We start from the raw sequence: 8,430 nt of genomic DNA, 5'->3' as shown, positions 1-8,430 counted from the left end.
CACACTGGTGCCCCTGCTTCTGGCTTCAGACATTAAGGGGCGGAGACACCCCACTTCCTGCGACGCTGGTCTTGGCTTTGCGGGAGCCTGGGCCTCCTGGAGCCTCCTTCCCCTTTGAGGGGCACACCACCCTAGGCCCTTCCCACTCTTTAGGTTCCTGTTTGTTTAATGTTTATTTATTCATTTTAGAGAACGGGGGGTGGGGGGGGGGCGGGCACAGTGAATCCCAAGCAGGCTCCATGCTATCAGCACAGAGCCCGACCTGGGGCTTGAACTCAGTAAGCATTAAATCACCTGAGCTGAGATCAAGAGTCGATGCTTAATGGACTGAGCCACCCAGGTGCTCCAGGAATAACTTTTTTGTTGTCTTGTCATTCTTTGTCAGCCCACACACCAACAACATTGTGGATTCCATCAGGAAAGCTATGGTTCTACTGACCTTTACTATGCCTGTATGTACATTCTGGATGGAAGAGGGGCCATGGATAAGGGTTGAATTTTCTAATCTGTATTCGCTGCAAACATCTGAGATCTTTCATCTTCCCAGTGGTAGAGGCTGTGATGGGTCTACTGCTCCCCTTGTTTTGTGTTTTTCTCTTTCTTTACTGGGTTTTCTTAAACACTAGAAGGCTACACATTTGGATTTTAAATTGCAAGCTGCATTCGAAGAATCTCTCCTTAACACAACTCTGTTCACTTCCATCTCTCTGTGCAAACTGCATGGCCCTTGCCGGAGCTCTTTTCTCCCATTATGTCTTGCTAAAAGCAACCAAGAGCAGTCAACCCACTGTAATATTCTCAGTTTATCCAAACAGTTCCCTTCGAGGGGTAGATAAGCAGATGATTTCTTCTCTATGACAGTTCAAGTGACAATTTTACCAAATACTTTAGCCATGGAATAACAAGGTCAACAGCTTTCCAGTCTGCCCAAGAATCTTGCCTATCATGTGTATGTCATAAAGTTCAATCACTATTAAGAGGAATCAGACCTTTGTAAGGTACAGAAAGCCTGTCAAGTCTTACCTTTCATAGAATTCTGTTCCAATGATGTGGCTGTATCACCTAAGTGCCCATAAGCACCAGAGTTTGCTATCACATGCTCAAGGACCCCTGTTCACCAATAGAGTTAATCAAGACAAAGGTAACTGTCCAAAGCTTCTCATCAGCAAGGAAACCAACAGAACAGAGGCACTTAGCAGCTGTCTACTTTCCTTTCTATTCCCCGGCTTTTGTGAGGCCAATACAGAGGACAAACCCTAATCTTGTGCAATTCCCACACATGAACTGTGCTGGTTTGGACTAATGCAGGTTTCTTTTATCTTTCCTGGCTTTGAGGAGACATCGAATTTTCTTCTGGATGAGCTCTGTGCCTCTGCATAGCCAGCAGGCTTAGGCGTCAGGCCCAGAGCACCCTGGAGGCCACATGTGGCTTCATCTGGACAAATACTTTAAAACAAATTCCCTGGCTTTTCTTCAGAGTTATAGAGATGACAGGCAAGTGCCACCCACGTAGTAAGACGGTGTCCAGCACTAACCTGAGGGCCTTCTAGGGTATGGGTAGTATAAACAAGTGAGATGGGTGAGTTAAGCCTGAAATTATAACATTATCATAGAATTTGGATCACCATCTTACTATAGCATTGAACTGCTGTAGTTCTTTTGTAACGCATCTAAAGTTTTTTTTTTTTTTTATCACTTTGACACACCCTTTGGAGAATTAAAATACGGTAGTAAAGCCTAAAAGACTCCGTTTCTTCTAAGTATATTTTATAAAATAAAAAGTAAAATAAAGAATGTGCCAAGATTCTAAGTGTTCAAAATTTCTAATTACTTTAGTATGAGCCTGGAAATTGATGGAAACTGACCCTTATGCTTTTAAAACTTTAAATAAAAAGGAGAATTCTAAAAAAGTAAAATGTAAGCCAAGGGCTTTAAGCAGAATATGCTCTTTGTAAAAGACGCATTATTCTATCAGCATTTACTCTTATGTTTCTAGTATTATCTCATAAGTTTAAGTATATTTTAAGTAATAACCTGGCATTGATTCATCATCTGGTATTTGAGGATTTTTTTAGACTTTAAATGTCATGTAAATTCAATTCAATTCAGTTATAATGAGTCTTTAGATTGATACTTTATTATTATAATCATTTTAATACACACATTGAGACCAATTTTCTGAAAAATGTTAGATTTTAAAACTATTTTAATTTGTTAGATTCTTTCACAGCTCACATCAGAATTCATGTGTGCTAGATAGTTTATTCAAATGTTTAAGAGAAAAATAAATCTAAAATTATTATATTTGCTAACTAGTATTTTTCTGGGGGTCTTATGTTGTATGATCTTTCACTCCACTCCCACCTCACATATTGAACTTCTGCTTTTTTTAAATGTTTATTTGTTTATTTATTTATTTATTTAGGGCCAGACTGCGTGGGGAAGGGTTAGAGAGAGAGGGAGAGAGAGAATCCCAGTGCAGAGCCTGATGTGGGGCCCGATCCCACAAACCATGAGATCAGGTTATCATGATCTGAGCTGAACTCAAGAGTCAGATGCTTCACCAACGGCCACCCAGGTGCCCCTGAACTTCTGCTTTTCTACCGCGTATTCTCAAGATCAGATTTTCCTTATTCATCCTTCTCCCATGCCCATATCTCATTAAACCTATCATCATAGATATATCATTTTACATACCATTAAGAAAAAAAACCTTAACATACTGTCACAATGCTTTCTTATCACTCAGAATTTTTGTTTAATAGGAAAAGAACCCTTTTCAACTTAAGATGCATATTTCTCCATGTAGTCTTATGTGAAATAGAAAGATCAAGGTTAAGGTAACCCTAAAATGTCTTTGCATTCAGAGCTGCACTCCAATCCAGCTCATTTTGGAAGCATCCAGAACTGTAACCCCATTGTACACTTCCCATTGCTCACGGAACCCTCTGAAGCTGCTTACGTGGTGCCCTCTTTTTCAGGATAAATTCTTATGAACCATGCTGTAAGAATCCTCTCTGATATTGGTTAGCACAGCTGCCAGCTGAGAGTTGGGGTGATGCCCTTCTGGGAAATTAGAGCAGAATATAAAAGCGATGGGCACTAAGGTGCCTATTTTGATGGTCTGTTTATCAAACCTGGTTTGATCATTGGATGTGCAAAATTTTTTCCTTGTATTACAGTTCGTATCCTTTCCCTCTAACGTCAGTCTAGTAAATCCACAATCTGTTGGATTTGACTCCCAACTGATGCTCAATTGATGTAGCTCAGACATTTGTGTGGAAATTTACTACAGTGACTCCTCTTCCATCTAATAGGGAAAAAGTTTTGTTCCTATGGTAACTGTTTCAGAGCAACGCATACTTACTATACTTCTAAAATATGCAGCCCATCCTTATGGGAGTACACATCATCTTGAAAGATTTTTTACCCCTTCAACAAACATTGATTTTTTTTTTCCTTTTCACCTGATTTCAGAATAACATAAAGCTTTGTTTGTAAGAACTGCTAAGGAAGAGCTTCAGGAAATAAGAACTATGGATGAGACTGGCCCCTGACAGCTGTCGTGTGAGAGCAGAAACACAGTCCTCAAGTGATTTCTGGGAACCCACGACCAGTCCCTCCATAGCTGTATTTCTACCAGACTCTTCCTATTTTCCATGCATCATCATGTTTGCTGTGTTTGGGATGTTGCTATGCAAAACGATATAAAAGAGTGGATTTTTTTTCCTGAGGCAATTAAGTTTAGCAAATGCTACTTTAGCATGATGTAAAAGTTCCTTAGAAAAATTTTAGAACTCCTTGGGGAATGATCTAAGAATGTTCATGATAAGAAAGGATAAATTTCAATAATGGCCTAAAATGTCATTCTGCATGATAAAATTCATCAGTTCCAGGGGCTTTGTGACAACTGACATCACTTAAGCCACAGTTTTCAAAAGGGTTCTAATTTGTATTTTGCAAACAAAAGGTCCTTGCCATCTTTTTCTTCAAATTTATTGGCCTCTATCAATTTTTCCCTTTAAAAATTATATACTACAATCCTGTTATAGCCAAAAAATAAAAAATAAAAAAAAAAGAAGGGAAGAAAGAAAGAAAGGACGAAAGAAAGAAAGAAAACACCAAAACTACAACTTACAGCATTTGTTAGAAAAGTTTGCATCATGGGGTGCCTGGGTGGCTTCAGTCAGTCAAACTGACTCTTGGTTTCGGCTCAGGTCATGATCTCACGGTTTGTGAGTTCGAGCTCCACATCAGGCTCTGTACGGAAAGCACAGAGCCTGCTTGGGATTCTCTCTCTCTGTCTCTCTCCTCTCTCTCTCTCTCAAAATAAATAAACATTAAAGAAAAACTTTTAAAAAAGTGTGCATCATGGTCTCCTTTTCATTTTATCTTTCTTTTGTGGGTGTGTGTGTGAATCGTTTTCAGAGCTCACTCACAGAAAGAGGGGTGTGGATTCTGTAGTTCTGTGATAGAACATGTAGAAGAGGAGTCATAAAGCATGTTCATAGTATCTTAAGCCTGTAACCCACCCCCCCATCCTCAGCAAACATGGCGTATGGACTCTATAATAGTGACTCTTCATAACTAGAGGGGCAGCATGAACTTACCCAAGGTTTGGCAGCATCATCATGCTGCTTATAAAGAAGCCAAAATACAAGGGTTGGGAGAGTAGAGAGTGAGTGCTTCTACATGATCCAACTTTGGGGCCTCCATAGACAGCAGTGCTTATGTGCAAGTCAACCCAGAGTAAGATACAGAATTCCTAGGTAGATACTATGGGTTTCCAGACATCCTGCCTGCCCTCATCGACATGCTACAGTACTGGAAAAGTCTTATCAGGTCCTCTGGAATTAGATTATCCAAATAGGTAGAAAGGCCCCAATGGAAGGAGTCAGAGGGCACATAAGGGAGTAGGGGCAGTGCAGGGACCGAAAAAAAAGCCATGGGCATGCAGTAATATTGTCAAGGCAGGTCTAGGGGGCAGGACCCTGGGGGAGCTTGGACAGCAAAGGATATTGTGAAGGACAGTGGCTGCTTGATGAGTGAGGGAGTGTCAACACCTGTAAGAGGAGATTGCTGAAAGACCTAGAAGCCTTTCCTTCTTGGTAAGTTTGCCTTGCAAGACACTAAATTGGTGTCATCTCATACCTTGTGGGCAGGAGTGCCTCAGCATGACTAGGCTTACATTTTTTTTTTTTTTTCCTTGTTCATCAGCCCTGGAAAGGATTGTTGTTAGGGAGAAAGCAAACAGAATTCTTCTTCTTGGGCCTAGGAAAACCTCACTTCCTGTATCGAGATCAGAAGGAAGAAGCAATGGTACAGCGAACATCTTACTTGCTGATGGGCTTTTAAAAAATCTACCAGGTAATGACATTTCCTACCATTATTTTCCAGTCCTTTGGTGTCCAATGATGATTTTGTTGATAACCAGAAACACCAGAAGCCTAGACTGTGGAAATCTGTTAAAATATTCTTTAAAAATTATGCATTGCGTTACTACATTTCCTTTTATTTTTAAGATGAGTAACTTCTTAAAAAAATTTTTTTAATGCTTATTTATTTTTAGAGAGCGAGAGGGAGAGGGTAAGTGGGGGAGGGGAAGAGAGAGAGAGAGAGAGAGGAAGATACAGAATCTGCAGCAGGCTCCAGGCTCTGAGCTGTCAGCGCAGAGCCTGATTTGGAGCTCGAACCCACAAACGGTGAGATCATGACCTGAGCTGAAATCGAGAGTTGGACACCTAACTGACTGAGCCACCCAGGAACCCCGAAGATGACCAATTTCTTTCAGTGTTGGGTGTGTTAGGCCAAAACTATTTGGTCAAAATAAATACATATCTATACTTTTTACACACATATATACATATAGGTGTCACCACTGTCCAAGTAAGGGCATAAAGAAAGGTCAGGATCATGGTGAGACTACTGGAAAGTCTCTTGTAGAATTTCTATTCAAGGATATAAATATTGAATTAAGCAAAGAATCATGCAATGAGAAATACTAGGGCTTAACTGAATGAGAAAAAAAAAATACAATTTGTCAGCTTTCCTGCCCTACCTCCATGGTGAGTATTCAGCTCATTTGGAGGGACATTCTCATTTGTGAGAGCCAAAGCTTTTCATCATTTCTGGGCATGGCATCCATTAAAAGCAGGCCAGGCGGTGCCAGCTGCGTGTGCTGAAAGAAATCACACGGTTTCATTATGTAGAGTAATGACAGAAGAAAGGACAGTCTGGACCAGCTGGATCCATCTCTGCCACTCTCTCAGTGTGTGTGAACACACACATGCTCACACATGCACATACTACAGAAAAAGAAGGCTCTGAAGCTCTGAATTTGTGGAGGCAGAAATTGAACCTGGTACTCATGGAGTCTAAAATCTCGTGATCTTGGGGCATCTGGGTGGCTTAGTGGGTTATGCCTCCGGCTTCGGGTCAGGTCATGATTTCACAGTTGGTGAGCTCAAGCCCCATGCAGGGCTCGCTGCTGTTAGCATGGACCCCGCTTTGGATCCTCTCTCTCTGCCCCTCCCCTGCTCATGATCTCTCTCTCTCAAAGATAAACATTAAAATAATTTTAAAAAATACAATCTTGTGGTCTGTTACGATGAGCAAAGCAGTGGGTCTTGCTCATAGTGGGGACTAAATCTGTTTACTAAATTAAAGAAAAAATAACTGAATTGTTATATAACTTTTTGAAGCCACAAATAGCCAATAAAATGATAAACAGAGACATTGCCACATTTTCTTCTCCGTGACAGTAATAATATCAAACATCTACAGTAGTTACAGCATCTGTATTGTTCTAAGTGCTTGACTTAAATAAACTCACTCAGCCTTCATAAAAACCTTATGATGTAAGTTTGATTATCACCCTCTCTTACCAATAGGGAAACTGAGGCGTAGATAGGTGGTTAGGTAATTGTCCAAGATCCCACCATTAATGGTTGGTTCTGGAAGGGTTGATATGAGAGTGTGGATGTCCATAAATAAAGGTATATATTCGAGCAACTGAAGGAGGCTAACTGAAGGACATCTTACAAAGCTTTCACTTCATCTCGAGCATTCTTCCCGTACCATATTCCATTGACTTCAATGCCTACGGATGCAGAGTGTCACCTTCTAACAGAGCAAGATTGCAGAATGGAAAAGGCATTCGGGAACCGGGCTGGCAGCAGGGGCTGCTCAATTGACACTGGAAAGTGACTCAGAGGAAGATGTTTTGGGTGTCTAGAAAAAACCCTAGAGGGGGCGCCTGGGTGGCGCAGTCGGTTAAGCGTCCGACTTCAGCCAGGTCACGATCTCGCGGTCCGTGAGTTCGAGCCCCGCGTCGGGCTCTGGGCTGATAGCTCAGAGCCTGGAGCCTGTTTCCGGTTCTGTGTCTCCCTCTCTCTCTGCCCCTCCCCCGTTCATGCTCTGTCTCTCTCTGTCCCAAAAATAAATAAACATTGAAAAAAAAAAATTAAAAAAAAAAAAAAAAGAAAAGAAAAAACCCTAGAACACTGGGAGAAAGGATGAAAGGAAACCGGCCAGGGGGTTGGGGGAGGTGGCAGGCATGGGATCAGGAAGGGGTGTTATGGTCCCAGAGAATGTCAGCACTGCTTTCAAATTCATTGAGAACGTTGCACACACTACACGTAACGGGGTCTTTCCTTGATTAGCCGTGTTACTGTTAAGGTCTTTTCACATACTTTATTTTTTAAAAAATGTTTTTATTTGAATATAGTTCACACACAACGTTACGTTAGTTTCAGGTGTACAACACAGTGATTCGACATCTCCACACATTATGCGATGCTCACTACAACTGCAGCTACCGTGTGTCACCCTTACGGTGTCATTGCAATATCATTGGTATGTTTGCACATATTTCATTTTTCTTCTCCAATTACAAGGGTGACATACATGCAAATTGCATAAAAGACACACACGTTCAAGTTTCTTTTGCTATTTTCTAGACATCCCTGGGGGGGGGGGTTCATTCATACTCCCTTGGGAGTGTGTTTGAAACTTATTCTGGAGAAAGAACGGTGAATCTGCACGTATTCTGTAAACCGTTTATCTGAAGGTTCCGATCACTAGGAGTTCGGGCACCTTCCAGTTGATACAATTCCCACTAAATGCAAGAAAGGAGACTAGGTTTCAGATGGTCGGGTGGCTGAGGAATTAGTTTCTTTATTTTGTATCTGGTATGTTCACATATAAAGCCATTAAATGCAGCAAACGTATACGCCCATGACTTGCCAGTGGGCACGCAGCTCATTAGTGAAGGAGGAAGAAGATGAGGAAGATTCATTAGTGAATGAGGAAGAAGGGTTGTTCCAGAAGAAAACCCAAAATGTACAAGGTAGGGCAGTAGCAATAATTAGAACTTATCTAGACGGGTCTGAGCACCTCTCGGTGAAAGTATCCTGACCACCTGTCAGGAAC

The sequence above is a fragment of the Lynx canadensis genome, chromosome B4 (genome assembly GCF_007474595.2).
Source record: "Lynx canadensis isolate LIC74 chromosome B4, mLynCan4.pri.v2, whole genome shotgun sequence".
In the NCBI taxonomy this organism is placed as follows: Eukaryota; Metazoa; Chordata; class Mammalia; order Carnivora; family Felidae; genus Lynx; species Lynx canadensis.
The sequence above is the reverse complement of the archived record's forward strand: the minus strand, read 5'-3'. Positions refer to the sequence as shown.